Source organism: Crocuta crocuta, unplaced genomic scaffold, assembly GCF_008692635.1.
Source record: "Crocuta crocuta isolate KB4526 unplaced genomic scaffold, BGI_CrCroc_1.0 scaffold16, whole genome shotgun sequence".
In the NCBI taxonomy this organism is placed as follows: Eukaryota; Metazoa; Chordata; class Mammalia; order Carnivora; family Hyaenidae; genus Crocuta; species Crocuta crocuta.
Window position 1 is genome coordinate 13920762 of NW_027531893.1, and position 23725 is coordinate 13944486.

The 23725-nt window shown below is 43.2% G+C and overlaps 1 protein-coding gene and 1 pseudogene across 4 annotated transcripts in view; one reads left to right on the forward strand and one right to left on the reverse strand.

Annotated features, from left to right (window-relative positions):
* RPS15A (ribosomal protein S15a) overlaps positions 1-23725 on the reverse strand; it is a 159507-nt gene that overhangs the window by 121884 nt on the left and 13898 nt on the right. The window lies entirely within an intron of this gene.
* LOC144239174 (large ribosomal subunit protein eL15-like) lies at positions 13324-22847 on the forward strand (annotated as a pseudogene).

Genomic DNA, 23725 nt, shown 5'->3' on the forward strand with positions numbered 1-23725 from the left:
TGTTGCCTGAAATAAGCCAGATGGAGAAAGACAAATACTGTATAGTCCACTTACATGCAGAATTGAAAGAGAGAAAGAAAGAAAGAAACAGAAGAGAGATGGGGAGGGAGGGAGGGGGGGAGAGAGAGAGAGAGAGAGAGAGAGAAAGAAAGAAAGAAAGAAAGAAAGAAAGAAAGAAAGAAAGAAAGAAAGAAAGAAAGAAGGAAGGAAGGAAAGAAAGAAGGAAAGAAAGAAGGAAAGAAAGAGAAAGGAAAGGAAAAGTTCAACTCAGAAACGGAGAGCAGAAAAGTAGTTGCCAAGGGCTGAAGGGTGAGGGAAAGAAAGAGAAGGTACAGACTTCCAGTCATAAGACAAGTAAATTCTGCCGATCTAATGTATGACATGGCAACACATGGCAATATACCACTGAAATGTGTTTACAGAGGGGAACTTAAATGTTCTCCCCCCCCAAAAAAGGGGGGGTAAATATGTGAGGTGATGGATATCTTTAACTAACTTGATGCTGGAAACGCGTCCACAGGGTATACAAATATCAGATCATCACATTGTGTACTTCAAGTATCTTACAATTTTATCAACTAAACTTCAATAAACCTTAAAAGTGTGTGTGTGTGTGTGTGTGTACACGTGGGTGTACAATTTATGTATATGCCCCCCCCGCCCCCACTCACACTCTCTCAAAAATAAATAAGCATTTAAAAAAATAAGAAAATAAAGAGGCAGGCTCTGGAGCCCACACTCTGACCAGCTGGCCGGAAACAGCTCTCAGCCTGGAGAGCCAGGGAGCAGGTAGCCGTAAAGCAGCCCCCATGCATGGCGGTATGGTGGCTTTCCTTCCTGCAAGGCAGGGGACAGTGAGGCCCAGCAGGGGACAGCGACCCACAGAGCACACCCAGTGAGGCAGAATCCGGTCTTTACTAGAACCCGGGTTGTCTTCCCCAGCGCCCTAACAGCTGTACCACACTGCCACCTAAGGACGGACAGCATCTCAAACCTGCGGCAGCCCAGAAGTTTGGGGGTCACTCTGTACCATGGCCAGGGGCTCTGACTCACTGTGCCACAGTGACTTGTATACATCTGTTGGTGTAAAAGCAACCACTATTTGCTCACACACTGCCAGCGAGGATGCAAATCAGGCCAGCCCCCTTGAAAGGCAGTAGGGCAGTGCCCAGCAATGATGGGGCCGTACATTCCACTTGCCAGACCGATTCTACCACCTTCGCCTCCCCTGGTCACCCCTGGATGCATATTCAAACCACCTGGAATCTTCTAAAACCACTGGTGTTTCCCTTCAGACCCCAATCAATTGAAATCTCTCAAGATCTCAGAAAATCTTAAACTCTTAAGAAATGAATTAAGAATCGTTGAGGGTGAAACACTGGTGTGATGGTAAAGGTTCTGAGTGATTTTGCCTGCAGTTAAGTTGAGAATCGCTGGTGTAGGTGGGCATCTCACTGAAGTGCTGTTTCTAGAAGCAAAGATGTACATGCAACTTAAGTGCCCATCAACACAGGAATAGCTTGGAAAAAAAGATAAATAATAAAATGCTATAGAGAAGCTAAGAGAAATTAACTAGATCTGTATCAGCAAGGAGTAGTCTCCAAAACACACTGTCAGATAAAAAAAAAATCATAATAATAAAGTGCATAATACACATTACAGCATGGTGTATCATTGGGTTTTTAAAACAATACTAAAGGTGCATCCGGATGTATGTAGAAGTATGTTAAGGCCCTTAAGGATACAAATGATATATGTAATAGTGAGGGATGGTGGGAGAAATGAGGGATGGTGGCTAAAGGGACTTTAGTTTTGTATTCTTGTTCGAGGAAGAGAATGTATATTTTACACAAGCAATTAAAACTGATTCTAAAAATGACTGGCTGACTCAGTCAGTGGAGTATGTGACTCTTGATCTCAGGGTTGTAAGTTCGAGCCCCACGCTGGATGTAGAAATTACTGAAAAAAGATTTGTTTTGATCTTTAAAAATAAAATAATAAAATAAAATAAAGTAAATTAAAATACTTCAATGCCACCTCTGATTTAGATGCAGTTGAAATGAACCTGAATAGGAGACTTCACAGAGCATACAGTCCAGAAGAAAAGATCAAGCAATTAGAATACTGTGTTTTCATCTTGTGATCAGGGAAGAGCTACAGAAGATGTGCAGAGAAGCTCCTCACTGTCCCGGTTAGTGACTGCTGCATAATAAATCATCCAAACACTAACGGCATAAAATAGCCATGTTGTTATGCTTGTGGACACTTTGGGTCAGGAACTCAGACATGGTCACAGTGAGGATGTTACACGGTATCTGGAGCTTCAACTGAGAAATCTAAAGGGTTGGGGGTGCTACGCTAACCATATGGAATCATCTGGAGGCATCCTCAGGCACATCTGCTAGTTGATGCCTAGCCATTGGCTAGGACCTCCATGGCCTATTGTCCAGAACACCTAAAAGAGTGTCTCCATGTCATTAGTTTGGGCTTCCTCATACCCTGAGATTGGGCCCCGAAGAGAAGACAGAAGCGTGTGGCAAGTTTATGCTCCAGGCTCAGGGGTCATATAGTATCACTTCTGCTGGACTCTCTGGATGGAAGCAGTCACATAGGTGTGCCCAAATTCAAGGGTACAGGATATAAGTCCCCATCCCACCCCTTGCCTCAGCAGGAGGAATGTCAAGGTCACCTTGTAAGAAAAGCATGTGGGACAAGAGTGTTGCCCCCATCTTTGGAAAATGCAATCTGCCACACCAACCCCTCCTTGGGGCAAAAAGAGGATTTCCTGGAAAAGTAACACTGAGCTGAGACCTAAAAGATGAGGAGTTGGCCTGGCAAAGGACAAGAAGGGTCATTCTGTGTAAAGGAAACAAGGTCAAAGTTCTAGAGTAAAAAATGAGGGCATGAACTGCATGGAAGCTGGGTCATTCAGTTGGGCTGGAGAAAGTGGTGAAAGATGAAGCACAGAAGTGGGCAGGGGCCAGATGGTGCGGTACAAGGTTAAGGATTTGGGTTTTTATCCTCTAGATACTAAAGCATGTAGAGCAGTGTATCCTCTCAGGTTGGGGCATAAGGTGGGGAAGAAAGGAGGAAGGAGAGAGGCCAATTATCACCAGGTGAGAGGGGACAGTGGCTATAGAGGTGGGAAGAAGTAGACAGAGAGGAGGAATGGTCTGGAGGCAAAATTGATGGACTTGGTGACAGATTTTATCCGAGGAGTCCAAGAATATGTCCCTCAACTAGGCAGCTTCTAGCCCCCTGGGGTCCAGGCTCAGTGACCTAGTCCCAAGTATGCATCCTTCCACATTTTCCCTGGTCCAGCACCTCTGGATCTATAAAATGTTGGCTAAACAAGAAGCCTTGTAGGAAGAAGAAGGATCCTGAAGTTCAGCCTATCTCAGATCAAAGACCAAAATGATCTTGGCTCACCACATCTGAGTCCCCTGTGTCCCAAAACTCATTACCCAACCAAGGCACTGGTGGAAATTAGTGGGAAATTGTATAGACAGCTCCTGATCGGATGTAATTTCCTTGCCATGGGGCATTGTAAATCAATTACTCTGAGTAACTCAACTTTAACACTTTGACACGCCCCCTGCCATAATGGTGCCTCCTTCTTTCCACATACCTTTCTTTCTTCCCAATGAATAAACTATGAGCTGTTTGTTTGTAGAGACTAGAATATTCTCGTTAGTGATTAAAAAAAGCAGTTCTGGGGGCTCCTGGGTGGCTCAGTGAACTGACTGTCTGACCCTTGATTTCAGCTCAGGTCATGATCTCAGGGTCGAGGGATTGAGCATTGTGCTGTGGAGCCTGCTTAAGATTTTCTCTCTCTGAGGGAAAGGTGCTGAAGGAGTCCTGGAACAAATTATAGCAGAGAACTTCCCCGACCTGGGGAAGGAAGTAAATGTTGAAATACAAGAGGCTCAGAGGACTCCCCTCAGACGTAACTTGAATCGATCTTCTGCATGACATATCATAGTAAAAATGGCAAAATACAAGGACAAAGAGAGAATTTTGAAAGCAGCTAGGGAGAAAAGGGCTCTAATATACAAAGGGAAACCTCTCAGAGTGGTGACAGACCTATCTACTGAAACTTGGCAGGCCAGAAAGGATTGGCAGGAGATCTTCAAGGTGATGAACAGTAAAAATATGCAGCCAAGAATCCTCTATCCAGCAAGCCTGTCATTCNTAAAATAAAGAAGGAATCCTGTTTACCCTGTTAGCAGTGCGTCATAGTTGATTTCCATAGGGCTGGGATTAGTTTGAAGCTGAGTCCCAACCTCCTCCATCCCCTGTCATTCAGGTATTGGTCTCAGTTACTGTTCAAGGAGTGGAGTTTCACTCCTGGGTCCTGGGGATCCTCAAAGCCAGACTCTTCAAAACAAAACTCTCAAGCATCAGCCATGTTAGACATGTTGCTTCAGCCCACGGCTTCAAAGCATGAACCTTCACCTGTGACTACCTCATTCAAGAACAAATACTGAGTGGGGCGCCTGGATGGCTCAGGTGGTTGAGCATCTTACTTCAGCTCAGGGTCATGATTCCATGGTTCATGGGTTCAAGACCCGCATTGGGCTCTGTACTGACAGCTCAGAACCTGGATCCTGCTTTGGATTCTGTGTCTCCCTCTTCTCTCTGCCCCTCCCTTGCTGGTATTCTGTCTCTCTCTCTCAAAAATAAGTAAACATTAAAAAAAAATTTTTAGGGGCACCTGGGTGGCTCAGTCAGTTAAGTGTCTGACTTTGGCTCAGGTCATGATCTCACAGTTTGTGGGTTCAAGGCCCGTATCAGGCTCTGTGCTGACAGCCAGCTCAGAGCCTGGAGCCTGTTTCAGATTCTGTGTCTCCCTCTCTCTCTGACCCTCCCCTGCTCACGCTGTCTCTCTCTCTCTCAGAAATAAATAAAACATTAAAAAAAAAAAGTTTAAAATAAATTAATTTAAATAAATTTTTAAGTAAAAAAAAAAAAAATACTGAGCTGTTCTGTGCCACGCACTGTTCCAGAATCCCATGCCCTCATGGTGCTTACACTCATGTGGAGAGAAATACACAGGAAACAAAGGTACATGGCATGAATACCGCAAGAAGTCCCATGGGGAAACTTCATATGCAGAAGGGGATAGGGAGTTCCTATCCATAAGTGGAGAACAGTGGAGGAGGGAGAAGGAGCTTTGCAAATTTAGACGTGTCATCAAGGACAGTCTTATCAAGACAGGGATCTTTGAGAAAACCCACAGGAAGTGAGGGAGGATATCATTAGGATATCTGGGAAGAGCATTCCAGGCAGAGGAGAGAGAGCACAGGCAAACGTCCTGAGGCAGGAGGGGGCCTGGTGTGTTGGAATAACACTGGCAGCAGGGGAAGAGGGAGGGAGGGGAGAATAATAGGTAGTGAGAGATCACAGAAGCAATGCCGAGCCAAAGGGCATGGGACCTTTTAGGCCAGTGAGAAGCTAAGGCTTTGACCCTTAAGGAGATGGGAAGTCATTGGATGCTTAGAAAATCACTCTAGCAGCAGCTGCTGCTGTTGATAATGGCAATAATAATGACGGTTGTGACAGGCTTTCTGGTTGTCACACTGGAGTTCTGCTTTTCTTCGTTTAGGTTCTGCCCAGCATCTAACTCTTCCTCTTGCAGCCGCCTGGTGGCTGCTCTGGGAGGTCCCCATTTTAATTAGCTTTGGGCTCTGATCTACTCCAAATGAAGTCTGAGACGTTGTTCTGCAGATTGCCACATTCATTCAGTGACTGCTGGCCCCCCACTCTGCAGACCACTGATTCCTTTGCAAACTCTACATTCATCTCTATTTTATAAAGAAAAACTTTCTCTCTTTCTGGTTTTTAGCTGAAACAGGAACTGCTGGTACTTTCCAACTTCAGACCAAAATCTAGAACTTCCTGTGGTCCTGGTTGAGTGCCACTTCCCTTCTCCCATCTACCCCTTCAGCCCTTAACACAGGCCAGCAGCGAAGCGCCCCTGACTGGGACCTTCTTATGGTCAGCTCCTGTCTCCTCCAGTCTGGGGCCTGCATTTCAATTTCAGGGTGTCCCCCACCACTTCCTCACCCCAAGGTCCCATGGGATCCAGCACCAACAAGCCCCTCTCCCTGTGGCACACACTTCACCACCTCCCTTCTTGTAGAATAGGTGTGTGGGACTGGATGAACCTTACACTGAAAAGAACGCAGCACCAAGTCAGGCACACTTGGGTTCAAATTTCAGCTCTGACCCAGTAAGTTTTGTGGCCTCAGGTAAGTCACTTCACCTGAGCCTGTCCTTTTTTTTTTTTTTTTTTTTAGGGGGGGGGGAAAAGGGGGGGGGGGGAGAAAGGAGCCTTCATGCACTGCTGGTAGGAATGCAAACTGGTGCAGCCACTGTGGAAAACAGTGTGGAGCTTTCTCANTTTTTTTTTTTTTTTTTTGAAGGGTGGGGCATAAGTGAGTGGGGGACACAGAGAGAGAGAAGGGGACTCACCCAATGCAGGGCTCGAGCTCACCCGAAGCAGAACTTGAGCTCACCTGATGTGGGACTCCAACTCACGAACTGACCTGAGCCTAAGTCAGATGCTTAACAACTGAGCCACCCAGACACCCCCAGCCTGTCGGCTCAAACCACTATTCTGCATTCAGAGCTGGGTCTCGATACTCCAACAGGCCATGAAAGACCCCCCTCAGTGCCCCAAGTCAGACCACACAATTCCTAGATTCCCTAGATTTCAGGCCAGGCAAAGAGAAATGGTCTTTACCTGCCCCACTCTGCCTTGTTCCCAACAGGCTCCAGCACCTGCAAGCAAGGTCCCTTAGCACAAGATCTAAGTCAATTCCCTGAAAAGAAGAGAAGCAAGATGATATTGTCATTGAGATGCTTGGTCCTCAAGCCACCCTGCCTCAGACACGTCTAAGAAAAGAAAGCACATGTGCCTGAGGTCTTGTGCCTCTGGTGTATCAGCAGCTAATCCAGCCCGAGGGCCGCCCTCCACAGGAGGCGAGGCGCTGGCCAGGCAATGGAAGGAGTGACAGGCAGACAAGCCAGGTGCCAGGGCCTGGGGGTCAGAGGGCACTGGCTTTCTAAGAAATGAATCTATTCTCAAGTCTCCAGATACCTGCTAACCCTGATGACAGACTCCTGAATCTGCACCCCACACAACTTGTCCTCTCCCCTAAATGCCAGATCTAGGCCTGTGGACATTTAACTTGGTATCACAAACTCGAAAGTGTTCAAAGCCACTCTTGGTGTTTTTCTCCCCCATTCTCCCACTTTCTTGGGTCAAACATCTGACCACAGAGTGTGTACATGTAATCACCCCACATTAGTTTCCAGGGGACTTGCTGCCGGATGACATCCCAGCTTCAAAGAGCCCCCAGTCCTCCGGGGCTAGGGCCGGCATGCCGGATGCAGAAGGCTGTGGAGTGCCGGGGGCAAATCAGCAAACGGGAGGAGGTGAGAGATGGTGGGCGAAGCTATGAACAACGAGAAGAATGAGGGAGTCAGGTGTCTGACAGGTGAGCCCTCCCAGGACGCCTCCTTAGAGTGTGCTAAACTCACCGAGGCCTAGTGTGAGTTGTGTTAATAAATTTTTGGTGGTTGTTATTGCTGTTCAAAAAAGTAAAAATAAAAAAGAATGTTAGATGTTGCAAGTCAGAGGCATCCCACTAGGAAACAGAGCCCCAGGGACACAAAAAGCCAGGAGTTAACAGAAATCCCAGAGGGGCCCCGGAGACCTTCTCAGAAATGGGACAGTGGTGGCGGGCAGAAGAAGGGACGTTCGAGGGAATCTTATTAAGATCACAAGGCACACAAAGAACCCCAGATGATATCTGGTTCACATTAAGAAGTGAAGGAGCAGGACATAATAATAGAAATAGGGTAATAATATTGGAAATGCTAGTAATAAGGGCACTACAGAGAGGTCCAAAGTGTTTACAATCATCTAAAAGCAGCCCTGACACTCAGTAGAAGGTCCTACCAATTATTCTTGTGTGGATGTGTATATATATGTTATATATCAGCATGAATATGTGTGTGCATGTGTATCAGTATATATATCAGTATGTGTGTATGCATATACATGTATGCCCATTTATATGATACCTATCAGCATGTGTATGTGTGTATGATACATATCAGTGTATATATATGTCTGCATGATATGTAGCAATATGTATACATGTGAATACACGTATATGTATGTATATATCAGCACACATGTATGTATATAGATATCAGTACATATTATATGGAGTGTATATTATATATCAATGTGTATGTGTATATACACATATATGTATATGAATATCGGCATAATAGTGTGTATATATCAGAGTATATGTGTGTATATGTGTATGTCAGCACATGTGATATATCAGTGTGTATGTATATCCGTGTGTGTATATATGGATATGTACACACATATATGTGTATCAGCATGTATGATAAATATTAGTGTGTGTGTAGATCAGTGTGTGTATATATATGGGTGTGTATAATGTATATGCATAGATGATATATATCAGTAGAATAATGTTTTCAACTTCTTTCCTTAGAAATATTTCTTCACTAAGGACTCCTGGGTGGCTCAGTCGATTAAGCATCCAATTCTTGATTTTGGCTCAGGCCATGGTCTCACAGTTTGTGAGTTTAAGCCCCACATCAGTCTCAGAGCTGACTGCACGGAGCCTCGTTGGGATTCTCCCTCTCCCTCTCTCTCTGTCCCTCCCTGGCTCTCTGTCTTTTAAAATAAATAAATAAACTTAATAAAAAAAGAAAAGAGCATGGAGGATGGCACTTGTGGGGATGAGCACTAGGTGTTATATGGAAAGCAACTTGACAATAAACTAAAAAAAAGAAAAGAAATACTTCTTCACAGAAATCTAAAATAGATGCAAACCATCAAAATTAAAACATGCAGTTTCTGGGGTTTCTCACTGACCTGGAGGATTCCTTCAAGTTCAAGGCTTAACTAGACTTTGCAGAAGGGGTAGACTGGCAGGTGTTTCCCTCCGGTACAGATAGGACACCGAGCCCTCAGCCCCTGGCAGCAGAGGTCGGCAGTCTTTTCAGTTCCTGTGAAGGGAGAGGCGGGCTGAGGGCAAGGCTGGAAACACAGACTGGAAGTCAGCACCTAAGCCTCACCAGGGACCTGTGAGGTACGTGGTTTATAATCCCGTTCTGCAGATGAGAAAACAAGCCCAGAAGGCAAAGGGGCTTGCTACCTAAAGGCTGTTTGGGGAAGGGGTGTGGGGAGGAGGATGTTTCCACTGAGGCACCAGCTCAGTGAGGGGAGGGACAGCCTGAGTTTGTCTTGTTCACGGTAGCATCTCCAGAGCCTGGCACAGGAGCTCAAAAATACGTGTTGGAGGATGGATGGATGGATGGATGGACTGGGTGCACCAACTACTCTGCCCTCCAAGCCTCAAACCAACTCTTTGGCCTCGAAGCCAGCAGGAGTCCGCTTTCCCTCCTCCCATCCCCTGCATCTCTCCAGCCCTATGGCTAGCAAGTGCTCCACTCCAGCATTTCAAGTGTCTGCTTCAGTCTCTTCTCAGGTGCCAGAACCGAGATTCCGGGACATTTGCGATGACATGCTGCCACCTACAGGGAGTGCTGTGGTACTGCAGAGAGGAGCCCTGTTTGATTTAAATCTCAGTCATCACATATTCTTATTCATGAAGAGAACTGAAGCCTGAAAAGGCACTTGGCAAGGACTTAGTAAAGCCTATGGTAAACTGGGGGCTGGTTTAGGCTTAGAATCCTCCTTCAAAGGAGAAAAACACTGGGCGATTTCAGGCACCCTGGGCCCAAAGATGTTAGGTAGGGAGTGCAGACAGGTCAGGTAAACAGAAAAGGGCTGGAGAGAGAATGAGGGGGAGGAAGGCATGTCCACCTAGGAGTCACTTATTTCACTTAAAAACAACCGGGCAAGGGGTGTGTTCAGTTAGCATTATTACTTTAAAAGGGGGAGGGGCGCCTGGGTGACTCAGTCGGCCTCTGACTCCAGCTCATGTCATGATCTCATGGTTCGTGGTTCAAGCCCACATCAGGCCCTGTGCTGACAGCTCAGAGCCTGGAGCTTGTTCAGATTCTGTATCTCCCTCTTTCTCTACCCCTCCACCACCTGCAGTCTGTATTTTCCTTCCTCTCTCTCAAAAATAAATAAACATGAAAAGAAGGAAGGGAGAGTCAGAGAAAGAAAGGGCACATCCCTGTGATGGAGAGTGTGTCCAGGTCAGCCTGGATGATGTGGCCACCTTGAAGGTGGAGTCCCATAACTAGCAAGCCCAGAACTGCAAAATGTCAGATAATAGTCACTGGCCCCAAAGAAGGAATGCTGAACCCAAAGGCCACAGCGGTCCCCATTTCACAGGTGAGGAAACAGTCTCAGAGGAGTGTGATGTTGCTGGTCCCTGTAGGGTGCAAGGAAGAGAAACACTCTTGGGTTTCATCAGGAGACTGGGAAGACCAAAGTCTTAGCCACCCAACCAGGGCTCCTAGAGGCTGGAGCAGCTCTGGGTTACAGCAGGAGCTCTACTCATCTGCCATTTTGCAGTTCTGGGCTTGCTAGTCATGGGATTCCACCTTCAAGGTGGCCACATCATCCAGGCTGACCTGGACACACTCTCCATCACATACCAACCATAATGGTATGAAAACAGAAATCAATAAAAGTGGGAAAGCTGAAAAATTAACAAATATGGGGAATTAAACAACACTCCTAAACAACCAATGGGTCAAAGAAGAAACTAAAAGGAAAATCAAAAAATATATTGAAACAAAGGTGCCTAATTGGCTCAATCAGTAGAGTAGGCTATTCTTGATCTTCGGGTCATGAGTTCAAGTACCACATTGGACATAGAGATTACTTTAAAATTTTTTAAATTAAAAATTAAAAAACAAAACAAAAACAAAAAACTAACCTTATGGGATGCCTGGCTGGCTCAGCCAGAGTAGTGTATCAATCCTGATCTTAAGGTTGTGAGTTGCAGGTAGAGATTATTTAAATAAACAAACAAACAAACAAACCTAAAAAAAGCAAAAGGAAAAAATATCGTGAAACAAAAATGGAAATGCAACATACCAAAATTTATGGGACTCAACAAAACCAGTTCTGATTAAATGCCTACATTAAGAAAAAAGAACAACCTCAAATGAGTCTAAAACTCAAAGAACTAGAAAGAAAAGACTAAGTAAAAGCAAGAGAGAAATCAAATAAATAAAGTCTTAAATGAAAGAGATGATAACACAGAAATAGAAGGGATCAAAGAGACTACTATGAACATTTATATGCCAAAAAAAACAGGTAAACTAGAAGAAATAGATACATTCCTAGAAACACACAATCTACCACAACTGAACCATGAAGAAATAGAAAATCTGAACAGATTTTCTGACCAGTAATCAAAAATCTCTCAACAAAGAAAAGTCTAGGACCAGATGGTTTCAATAGTAAATGCTACCAAGAACTTAAAGAATTAACACCAATTCTCCTTAAACTCTTCCAAAAAATTGAAGAAAAGGAAATATTTCCAAAATTATTTTCAAGGCCAGCATGACGCTGATACCAAAACCAGACAAGGACACCACAAGAAAATCACACACCAATATCCCTGGTAAGAACAGATGCAAAAATCCACACTGAAATATAAGCAAATCAAATTCAACAGTACATTATAAGGATCATACACTATGATCAAGTGTGATGTATCCCAAGCCTGCAAGGATGGTTCAACATACACAGGTTAATAAATGAGACACACCAATGAAGGGGGAAAAAATCGTATGATCACCTCAATAGATGTATTAAAAGCATTCAACAACATTCAACATTTTTTCATGATAAAAACTCTCAAAAGATTGGATGTAGAAGAAATGTACATCAACACAATAAAGGCTATATATGACAAGTCTACAGCTAATATAATCAAAAGCTTTTCCTCTAAGGTTAGGAATAAGACAAGGATGTCACTCTCATGACTCCTATTCAATATAGTACTGGAAGTTGCAGCCAGAAAAAGAAGAAGAAATAAAAGCCATCCAAACCAGAAAAAAATTAAATTGTCTCTGTCTGCAGACAGCATGATATTATATATAGAAAACCCTAAGGACCCCACCAAAAACCTGTAAGAACTAATAATAAATTCAGTAAAATTGCAGGATACAAAACCAATATAAAAAATCAAGTGCGTTCTATACACTAACAACAAACTCTCTGAAAGAGAAATTAAGAAAACAATCTCATTTACAATAGCATCAAAATAATAAATTACTTAGGAATATATTTAACCAAGGAAGTGAAAAACCAGTTCATGGAAAATTATAAGACGATGAAAGAAACTGAAGGAGACACAAATAAATGGAAAGGTATCCCATGCTCATGGACTGGAAGATTTAATATTGTCAAAATGTCCATACTACCCAAAGATATCTACAGATTTGATGCAATCTCTATCAAAACTCCAAAGACATTTTTCAAATAAAGAAAAAAGAATACTCAAATTTGTACAGAACCATAGAAGATCCTAAAGAGCCAAAGCAATTTTAAGAAAGAACAAAGCTGGAGGCATCACACTTCCCAATTTCAAACTCTATTGCAAAGCTATCAAAATAGTATGGTACTGGCATTAAAACAAACATGAGACCAATGGAAAAGAATAAAGAATCCACATATACAGGAACTAATCTTTGACAATGGTGCCAAGAACACACAATGGGAGAGGTTTGGGGAAATAAATGGTTTTGAGAAAACTGGGTAGCTAAATACAGAAGAATGAAACTGGACTCTTCTACTACTCACAAAAATTAACTTGAAATGGATTAAAGACTTAAATGTAAGCCTTAAAACTGTAAAACTCCTTGATAAAAACATACCAAAAAATCTCCTTGACATTAGTCTTGGCAGTGGTTTTTTTCTTTGGCTAGGACACCAAAGGCACAGTCATAAAAGCAAAAAGAAACAAGTGGGACTACATCAAACTAACCAAATCCTACAGAGCAAAGGACACAATCAACAAAATAAAATGGCAATCTAAAGAATGGGAGAAAATATTTGCAAACTACTCTATCTGATAAGGGGTTAACATCTAAAATATATAAGGAGCTCATAAACTCAATAGGGAAAAAAACAATCTGATTTTATTTAAAATGGGAAAAGGATCTATACGGACATTTTTTTTTTTTACAGAGAGACATTTTTCAAAGGAGACATACAAATAGCCAACAGGTATGTGAAAATGTGTTCACTATCACATTCACTCATCACAGGAAACTGCAAATCACAGGAAACTGCAAATCAAAACCACAGTGAGGTATCACCTCATACCTGTCAGAATGGCTGTTGTTATCAAAAGAGAAAAGCGGACAAATATTGCTGACGACATGGAGGAAAGGGTAACCTTGCACACTATTAGCAAGACTGAAACTAGTACAATCAGGAAAATGGTATGGAGGTTCCTCAAAAACTTAAAAGTAGATCTACCATATGATCTAGCAATCCCACTTCTGGGTATATATCCAAAGGAAAGGAAATCATTATCTGGAAAAGGTATCTACACTCCCATGTTCACTGCACCATTATTCTCAATAGCCAAGATATGGAAACAACTTAAGTGTCCATCAACAGATGAATGGATTTTAAAAATGCAATATGTACATACATATAATGGAATACAATTCAGCCATTAAAAAGAAGAAAACCCTGGGGCGCTTGGGTGGCTCAGTCGGTTAAGTGTCTGACTTTGGCTCAGGTCATGATCTCGCGGTTTGTGGGTTCGCGCCCCGAGTCAGGCTCTGTGCTGACAGCTCAGAGCCTGGAGCCTGTTTCGGATTCTGTGTCTCCCTCTCTCTGACCCTCCCCTGCTCACGCTGTCTCTCTCTCTCTCAGAAGTAAATAAAACATTAAAAATTAAAAAAAAAGAAGAAGAAGAAAACCCTGTCATGGGCAACAGCATGCATAAAGCTGCAGAGCATTATGGTAAGCCAAACAGAGAAAGATAAATTCTGTATGGTATCACTTATATGTGAAACAAACAAAAAGTCAAACTCCTGGAAACAAAGAGTAGAACGGTGACTGTCAGGGCCCCGGGAGTATATTATCAAATAATCACGTTGCACAGGTGATGACATAATAGGAGAAAAAAGGAAAGGAAGGATAGCTGGCTGAGCTGCCCTCAAGAAGCCCGCATTCTGATGGGACAGAATGGAAAGAGAATTAAATGAATCCAATCTGTGGGCTTCCCAGGACATAGCTCTTCAACAAGCCTGGTTTCAACTCCATCTCAAGGGCAGCAGAGGTGTTTTTTTTTGTTTTTTTTTTTTTGCTTGTTTTTTTGTTTTTCCTGATAAGCCCGGGCAGAGTACACTGGACCACACATACTGCTCTGTTCCCTTCATATTTTGTGTCCACGGACCCCAGGACCAACCAAGCTCTGCTAAAGATGTGGCTTGTGTGACCTTTTCCAAAGCTGATAAATGGAAGAACAAAGAGGGGGCCCAAACTCTCATCCCACAGCTGGGGAACAGAATGCAAGAATTCATCCCTGGTTTGCAAGGTCAGTCTCCCAAACTGCCATTTAGAAGCTCCTAATCCATGAATGAAAGCTTAACTTCCTGCACAGATAGACAAGGACAGTGGAAAGGGAAGCCGTGAGAGGATCAACTACTGAGAGGCTCCAGACACCCTCCACCAAGGAAAATCCCACTTGTAAAAATAAGAGGATTATTTAGCTGTGAAATTTGCTTAATAATTGAATAGGAAACTTATTTTGATTCCCGGGGAAATAGCCAGACATTAAGTAATGCAAATTCCCATTCAGCCAGGAGCCAAATAAGCAGAAAATATGAATCACTAGATTCTTCCCTCCAACGGCAGACCCACATTCTATTTCATGGGAAAGAAACAAAGAAAATAAAAATCTCTGACATCTGGATTTTGCTTTGACAAGCAGACTTTCAGAATGGAATGGGGAGGGGGCTGCCCACATTTCCCAGTCTCTACCAAAGAGCCCCCTTGGAACCATGTGCAGAGAACCAGCTACATGCCCTGTGTGCTCTCCTGTGAACCTCTCAGATCACTTGAGGGCTAGCAACGAGAGACTGGCTCTTGACGAGGCACTTACACAAATGTGTGATCAGTGCTCCAGTGGGGACCAAACACAGGGCCTGAGGGGCAGAGGGTAGGGTCAACTAGCCCAACTGGGGCTGGGAAAGAATGAGGATGTTTGTGTTTGTTCTAAGATCCACCAGTTCAACAGACAGTTGCAAAACACGGCGTTCCCTCCTCTCCTTTAGAAGCGGTGGGCATGAGAGCTGGACAAACCCTCACCTATATGTTTGGGTTCTGATTCTGATACTAACAGCTGTTAGGATTCTCTGAACACTCATCCTGTGCCAGACCCTGGACTAAGCGCTTCCTATGTCCACTCATTTAACCCTCACGATGAGCTCATGAAGCCAGTGTAGTGGTTAATAATGGCCAAGCTCTGTATCTGCCTCCTCCAAACACTAACTGGATGACCAAGTGTCTTGCCTTCTCTGTGCCTCCACCTCCTCATCTGTAAAATGTGTGTAATATCTGATATGTTAACTAACTAGAATTTAAATAAAAACTTGAAACAAGAGATGCCTGAGTGGCTCAGTTGGTTAAGCATCAGGATTTCGGCTCAGGTGATGATCTCAAGGTTTATGGGATCGAGCCCCCCCATAAGGCTCTGTGCTGACATCTCAGCGCCTGCTTGGGATTCTCTCTCCCTCTCTCTCTCTGCCCCTCCGGTGCTCACATGCACACGCATGCTCTTTCTCCCAAAATAATAATTTTTTGAAAACTTGAAAAAAAACTGTGTATAATAGTACCTACCTCATAATATGTTATGAAAATTAGACGAGTTATTATACAAACGAACAGTGTCTGGAACACAGTACGCAGAGTATGGCTATCATCATCATCATCCCTCTTCACAGACAAGAGAACCAAAGCTCAAAGGTAAGAAGGCTAAGCTGTTTCCCCACAGGTCTGTCCCACCATCAGAGTGTCAAGCCCTGCCCTCACCCACATTCCCACTCACACAGCAGCTAAGTTACATGCTACAACCTGCCCTTTGGCTACTTCAGGAAGCGGGAACACCGCATCTTCTCTCTGCTTTGGGAGCAATCTGCTGGAAGCACAGGTGGGCGCAGACCTCCTCTCCCTGGGCACCGAGCCCCCTGACCACACCACCACCTGCTCGGCTGACACTGTGCACCCCCAGGGGCTCTGTAGTCCTCCCCGTGCTGTACTGTCCTCCTGGCTAAGAGGATACAGACAGGCAGCCCCGTTCAAACCAGCCCGTGTTGTTACTTTAACAGCAAGGCAAAACACGTCAGGCACCGTTCCTCAGTGTCACCACACATATATACACTTACTCTAAACACGCTCCCATGCTCAGAGTCCCAAAAGAGGTCTTTATCGTTAGTGCAGAAACAAGAGAATGAGAGCTGATGATTTAAGACTTTGGGTTCACTTTTATTCTATGCCATTTCTCCTATTCCCCTCCACAAAGGAGGAAAAAAGAAATGCTGGCTGTTAAAAAGACCTTACACAATATAATAGAATTCATGTATTCAAAAAAATATTTCTTATCAGTTACATTTCTATACACCAATAATGAAGCAACAGAGAGAGAAATCAAGAAAATGATCCCATTTAGAATTACACCAAGAGCCATAAAATACCTAGGAGTAAACCTAACCAAAGATGTAAAAGATCTGTATGCTGAAAACTATAGAAAACGTATGAAAGAAATTGAAGAAGACACAAAGAAATGGAAAAACATTCCATGCTAATGGATTTGAAGAACAAATAGTTAAAATGTCAATATTACCCAAAGCACTTTGTCTACACATTCAATGCAATCCCAATCAAAATTACACCAGCGTTCTTCTCAAAGCTAGAACAAACAATCCTAAAATTTATATGGAAACACAAAAGACCCTGAGTGGCCAAAGTAATGTTGAAAAAGAAAACCAAAGCAGGAGGTATAACAATCCCGAATTTTAGCCTCTACCACAAAGCTGTAATCATTAAGACAGTATGGTATTGGCACAAAAACAGACACATAGATCAATAGGACACAACAGAGAACCCAGAATTGGACCCACAAATATACGGCCAACTAATCTTTGACAAAGCAGGAAAAAATATCCAATGGAAAAAAACACTGTCTTTTTAGCAAATGGTGCTGGGAGAACTGGACAGCAACATGCAGAAGAATGAACCTGGACCACTTTCTTTTTTTTTTTTTAATGTTTTTTTAATTTATTTCTGAGAGATAGGAGAGAGAGAGAGAGAGAATGAGCAGCAGGGAGGGTCAGAGAGAGAGGGAGAGACAGAATCTGAAGCAGGCTCCAGGCTCTGAGCTGGCTGTCAGCACAGAGCCCGACACGGGGCTCGAACCCACAAACTGTGAGATCATGACCTGAGCCGAAGTCGGACGCTTAACCGACTGAGCCACCCAGGCGCCCCACCACTTTCTTACACCATACACAAAAACAAACTCAAAATGGATGAAACACCTAAATGTAAAATAGGAAACCATCAAAACCCTAGAGGAGAAAACAGGCAATAACCTCTTTGGCCTCAGCCGCAGCAACTTCTTACTCAATACATCTCCAAAGGCAAGGGAAATAAAAAACAAAAATGAACTACTGAGTCCTCATCAAGATAAAAAGCGTCTTCAATGCGAAAAAACAATCAACAACAATAAAAGGCAGCCGATAAGAATGTGAGAAGATATTTGCAAATGACATAGCAGATAAAGGATTAGTATCCAAAATCTATAAAGAACTTACCAAACTCAACACCCAGAAGTAAATAATCCAGTGAAGAAATGGGCAGAAGACATAAATAGACAGTATTCCAAAAAGACATCCAGATGGCCAACAGACACATGAAAAGATGCTCAACATTACTCATCATCAGAGAAATACAAATCAAAGCCACACTGAGATACCACCTTATACTGGTAGAGTGGCTAAAATTAACAACTCAGGAAACAAAAGGTGCTGGCAAGGATGTGGAGAAATGGGAACCCTCTTGCACTGTTGGTGGAAACAAACTAGTAGAGCCGCTCCGGAAAAGAATGTAGAGTTCCTCAAAAAATTAAAACTAGAACTACCCTACGACCTAGCAATATCACTACTACGAATTTATCCATGGGATACAGGAGCGCTGATTCATAAGAGCACATGTACCCCAATGTTTATAGCAGTACTTTCCACAATAGCCAAATCATGGAAAGAGACTGAATGTCTATCAACTGACGAATGGATAAAGAAGATGTGGTGGTTTATATATTCAATGGAATACTACTTGGCGATGAAAAAGAATGAAATACTGCCATTTGCAACAATGGGGATGGAACTGGAGGGTATTATGCTAAGTGAAATAAGTCAGAGAAAGACAGATATCATGTTTTCACTCATATGTACAACTTGAGAAACTTAACAAAAGACCATGGGGGAAGGGAAGGGGAAAATAATAGTTTCAAACAGAGAGGAAGGAAAACCCATAAGAGACTCTTAAATACAGAGAACAAGCTGAGGGTTGAGGGTGGGGGGTGGAGGAGAGGGGAAGATGGGTGATGGACACTGAGGAGAGCACTTGTTGGGATAAGCACGGGGTATGTAAGTGATAAATCACGGGAATCTACCCCCGAAACCAAGAGCACTCTGTATGCACAGTATGTTAGCCAACTTGACAATAAGTTAGATTTTAAAAAATAAATTTAAATTTAAAAAAAATTAAAAATATATATTAAAAATTATTTTAAGTTTATTCACTTATCTTGAGAGAGAAAAAGCACTAGTGGGGAGGGCAGAGAGAGTCTAGAGTGAGAATCCCAAGAAGTCTCTGTGCTGCTAGCATGGAGTCCAATGCAGACCTCAAACCCACGAATCGTGAGATCATGACCTGGGCCAAAGTCATTTAACCAACCAAGCTACCCAGGGGCTCTCAAAAAATATTTCTTGCTTCCCATCTGGCAGTAGCCATCAGCTCCAGGGTAAGCCTAAAATCAGTGCTTAGAAGCACATCCAGGAGCTGTGGAGGAAGAAGCAGTTGGGCGTAATGCGCCTTCTTCTCAGGGTGTGCTGCAGGCAGTACCACCAGCTCTGCGCTCCACGGGGCCCCCTGCCCAACCCGACCTGGTAAAAGCACACAGACTGGGGTACAAGGCCAAGCAAGGTCCTGTCATCTAGCAGATCTGTGTGCAATGTGATGGCCCAGTTCCTAAGGGTGTGACCTATGGCAAGCCTGTCCATCACCATTATTAACCAGCTAAAGTTTGCCCAAAGCCTTCATTCTGCTGCAGAGGAGCAAGCTGAACGCCACTGTGGGGCTCTGACAGTCCTGAGTCCTTTTACTGGGTTGGCGAAGATTCCACATACAAATTCCTTTAAGTTATCCTCACTGATTGTTCCTTAAAGTGATCAGAGGAAATCCTGACACCCAGGGGATCACCAAACCAGCCCACAAGCACAGGGAGGTGGGAGGGCTGACATCTAGCCACAGGCCTCAAGAGCCGTGGCCTTGGAAAGGGTCACAAGTCCCCCATGGTACTGGTTTCTCACAGAGGCCATGGAGAAGACACAGTACTCTGCAGTTCCACCATCCCCACTAATTTAAGTAATTTTTGTAAAAACAATTACCTAATAGACAATTTAGGACAGCAAAAAATATATGTATTTCTTGAGGGCCTTCACTGTGCAAGGCACTGTACCAAGTTCAGGACTCCACGTCTGCTGAGAGGAGCGGTTTCTGCCCCATTTAAAATAATCCTTGTAATACTTAAACACTTCTTGTCACCTGAGGATTTGCTGTCCATGTAATTTGAAGTAACATTAACAATAACTCATCATTTCAAAACTGGCCCAGTGCCCTGCTGGCTCCCAGGGGTCTACACTTCCTGCAAAGTGCTCTGAAGTATTTCAGGGAGTCCCTAGGAGCTGCCTTACGTGGGGTCACAAAGGAGCCCTACTCCATCAGGAAGCATCTGCTCCATGAGGGGCTGGCTCCAATGCCCTGAGGACCTTCGTGGGTCAGGTTCTATGGCCACCTGGGAGAGAATGACTGTCTCCTCTTCTGTGTCTTACACTGTGAGACGGCTCCCAATGGGACTTAGGAATTTCAGAATAAGAGACCTGCAAAGTTTACATTCAAATCTTCTGTCCAGGATAGTTCTGGGAATGTCCCCAACAGGGGCTGCACCGAATGACAAGGCCAAACTCAGAAATACCCCTTTTCTTGGATTAACAGGGCCATGTGGTTCCTTCCTAGGCCTCTGATGGTCTTACCGCCCCACACCCATTTATCAGACATATGAAGACACGTTTAGATCCCACTAAGAGGGAACCCCAAGTACACCTGTAAAAAAACTCCACTTCCAAGAACAGCACAGGCCTCACCCTTCTTCGAGGCAGGGTAGTAGACATCCATCACATTTTCAGGCTGTGTAGCACCTCTTCTTATTTTTTTATTGAGGTAAAATTCACAGAGCATAAAATTAACCATTTTAAACTGTACAATCCAGTGGCATTTAGCACATTCACAAAGTTGTAAAACCATCACCTCTATCCATGTTCAAAAACATATTCATATCCCCAAAGGAAATACACCTATTAAGCAGGCATCCCGTTCCCCCCTCTTCCCAGCCCCTGATAATCACAAGTCTGCTTTCTGTCTCTATGGATTTACCTATTCTGGATGGTTCATATAAATGCACTAATACGATAAGTGATCTTTCATGTCTGGCTTCTTTCACTCGGCATGTTTTTGAAGTTCATCCACATTACAGCATGTATCAGCACTTCTTTTTACGTCAGAAGTGATAGTCCACTATCACTTCAGATTTCCACGATCACTTCAGATTATTTATTATGCAATGGACATTTGAGTTGTTCCCAAAAGTTGGCTCTATTGTCAACAGTGTATGAACATTTTGCATAAGGCATTTGTTTGAATACATGTTTTCAATCCTTTGTATATATACAAAGAATATACCGCAGAGTATGTACCTTAGAGTGGATTACTGGGTCATACAGTAATTCTGTTTTTAACTTGTTAAGCAATTACCAAACTGCTTCCTACAGTGGCCATCCCATTGTATATCCCCACCAGCAATGTCTGAGAGTTCTAATTTCCTCAGATTCTCACCAACACTTGTTCTTTTCTTATTTTTTTAACAACCATCCTACTGTGAAGTGGTATCTTGTTGTGGTTTGGACTGGTATTTCCCTCACAGTTAATGATGCTGAGCATCTTGTTTCATGTGCTTGTTGGCCATTTGTTTATCTCTTTCAGAGAAATGTCTATTCAAATCCTCTGTCCATTTTTTAATTACTTTGTCTTTTTGTTGTTGAGTTACAAGAGTCCATTCTATATTCTGGATACTAGGCACTAATCAGATACACGATCTACAGTATTTTTTCCCATTCTGTAAGATGTCTTTTCACTTTCTTGATAGTGTCCTTTGATGCGTAAAAGTTTTAAATTGTGATATAGTCCCATGTATCTATTTTGTTGTTGTTATGCTTTTGGGGTCATATCTAAGAATCCATTGCCAAAGTCAAGGTCATGAAAACTTACCATATTTTCTTCCAAGAGTTTTATTTCGTTTTAGCTCTTACCTTTAGATCTTTGATCCATTTTGAATTTTTGTATATGATGTGAATTCAAGTTCAACTTTCTTTTGCATGTGAATACCCAGTTGTCCCAGCATAACTTGTATCTGTATATGTCTCTATTCTATTGGCCTGATTGTCTTTATTCCTTCTGAGACTCCCATTAATGCAGATGTTAGAATTCTTGACAGTATACCACAAGTCTCAAACTCTAACCATTTTTCTTCATTCTTTTCTTCTTTTGCTTCTCAGACTGAATAATCTCTATTGACCCATCTTTAAGTTCTTGGATTCCTTCCCCTGCCTGCACGAATCTTCTACTGAGCACTTAGTGAATGAATTTTTCCTTTCAGTTATTATACTCTTCAGCTCCAAAATTTCTATTTGGTGCCTTTTTAAAATTCCTCTCTATTGATCTTCTCTATATGCTCAGACATTGTTCTCCTGGTTTCCTTGAACTCTTTGAGCATATTTAAGACAGTTGGTTTAAAGTTTTTGTCTATTAAGTCCAATACCTGGGATGCCTCATGGACAGTTTCTATTTTATGTGGCAACTCTACAAGTCAGATTTTCCTTCCTCTCAGGGTTTACTGTTGCCAATTGTGGGTTGCTGGTGTTATCTTGCTTACAGACTTTCTCAACTATTTGTTTTGAGGTCTGTGCTCTTTACCACTGAAGTCTGTGTTCCTTTAGCTTATTGGGTAGCTGGTATCTTACAGTTACCTTAAATGCCTGCAGCCAACAAAAGAATTTTTCTTTTTTTAAGAGAAGAAAAAATACTCTCCTATATCTTTGCAAAATGGAACCATTCAACCGTTTAAGGGCTAACTCCTTGAACACTTAGCCTGGCTTCTTACAACTCTGCCTTAGCTTCATTCTTTATTCGCACAGGGCCCAAAGACCAGCAAAGAAATGAAAGCCTGGAGTCTTCTTAGGCCTTTGCCGATTATATGTCTCAGTTTGCACACGGCTTTCTGGACTCCCGGGCATACGCAAGAAGCTTCCAAAACCCTATTCCCACATGTCTGTCCCAATCTCTTCTTTCCCAGCCTTCTCAGTCTATTACTTGTCCCAGGTGTTGTTCCAGACCACTGAGGCCAGTATCTGTACCTTTAAATGCTTTCAGCAAAAGCCACCTGGGAACCCATCACGCCCCGGGGATGCCGAGTGAAGAAATAGGAAGCCTTTCCACCTGTTCCTGAGAGAGGCACCATCTAGACAGCTGCACATCCCCAACCACACTCCTCGAAAATACGTTCTATATTGCTTCTTCTAACACTAACAACTAGCAGCAGTCATTTGGGCACCCATCCTTATGGCCATTTTAAATGCCAAAGCACTCTCACCATAAAGCAGTAGTTTCTTTCTTCAAGCTTTTCCTTGTTTTCAGTTTTTGACTAGATTTCAGGGTTCTTCAAAAGCAGACTCTGCCAGGGGCGCCTGGGTGGCTTAGTCAGTTAAGCGTCCGACTTTCGCTTGGGTCATGATCTCGCGGTTCGTGGGTTTGAGCCCCGCGTCGGGCTCTGTGCTGACTGCCAGTTCAGAGCCTGGAGCCTGTTTCAGTCTGTGACTCCCTCTCTCTCTGACCCTCCCCTGCTCACGCTGTCTCTCTCTCTCTCTCCTAGAAATAAATAAAAAGCATTAAAAAATTAAAAAAAAAAAAAAGCAGACTCTGCCAGTTTTTGCCAGTTCATTAGTTGTACTGGAAGAGGGACGCAGCCCTGGATTTCTCTATTATACCATTTTTGGTTACCCAGTACCTTTTGAGCAATATGTGTTTGGAGAAACTTCCTGTATGGAGTCTAAAGATCCCCAGGGTGGAGGCCAGGGACTTGTTTCCCCAGTCTCCCTCCAGCCAGTAGTGCACTTAGATCCTACCAAGATGGGCCCCATATCTCAGAAATACACAACAAAATAAATATATTAAGGAACACAGGGTGCTCTTGTCACTCAGGATCATGTGCTTACACTGGCTCAGCACGATCTGTAATCCTAAACATCCCGTTGCATAACTAACACTGTTCAGGCCCCAAGGAATGTTCGCCTCACCTCTTGCCCTAAAATCTCTCAACAAAAGGCA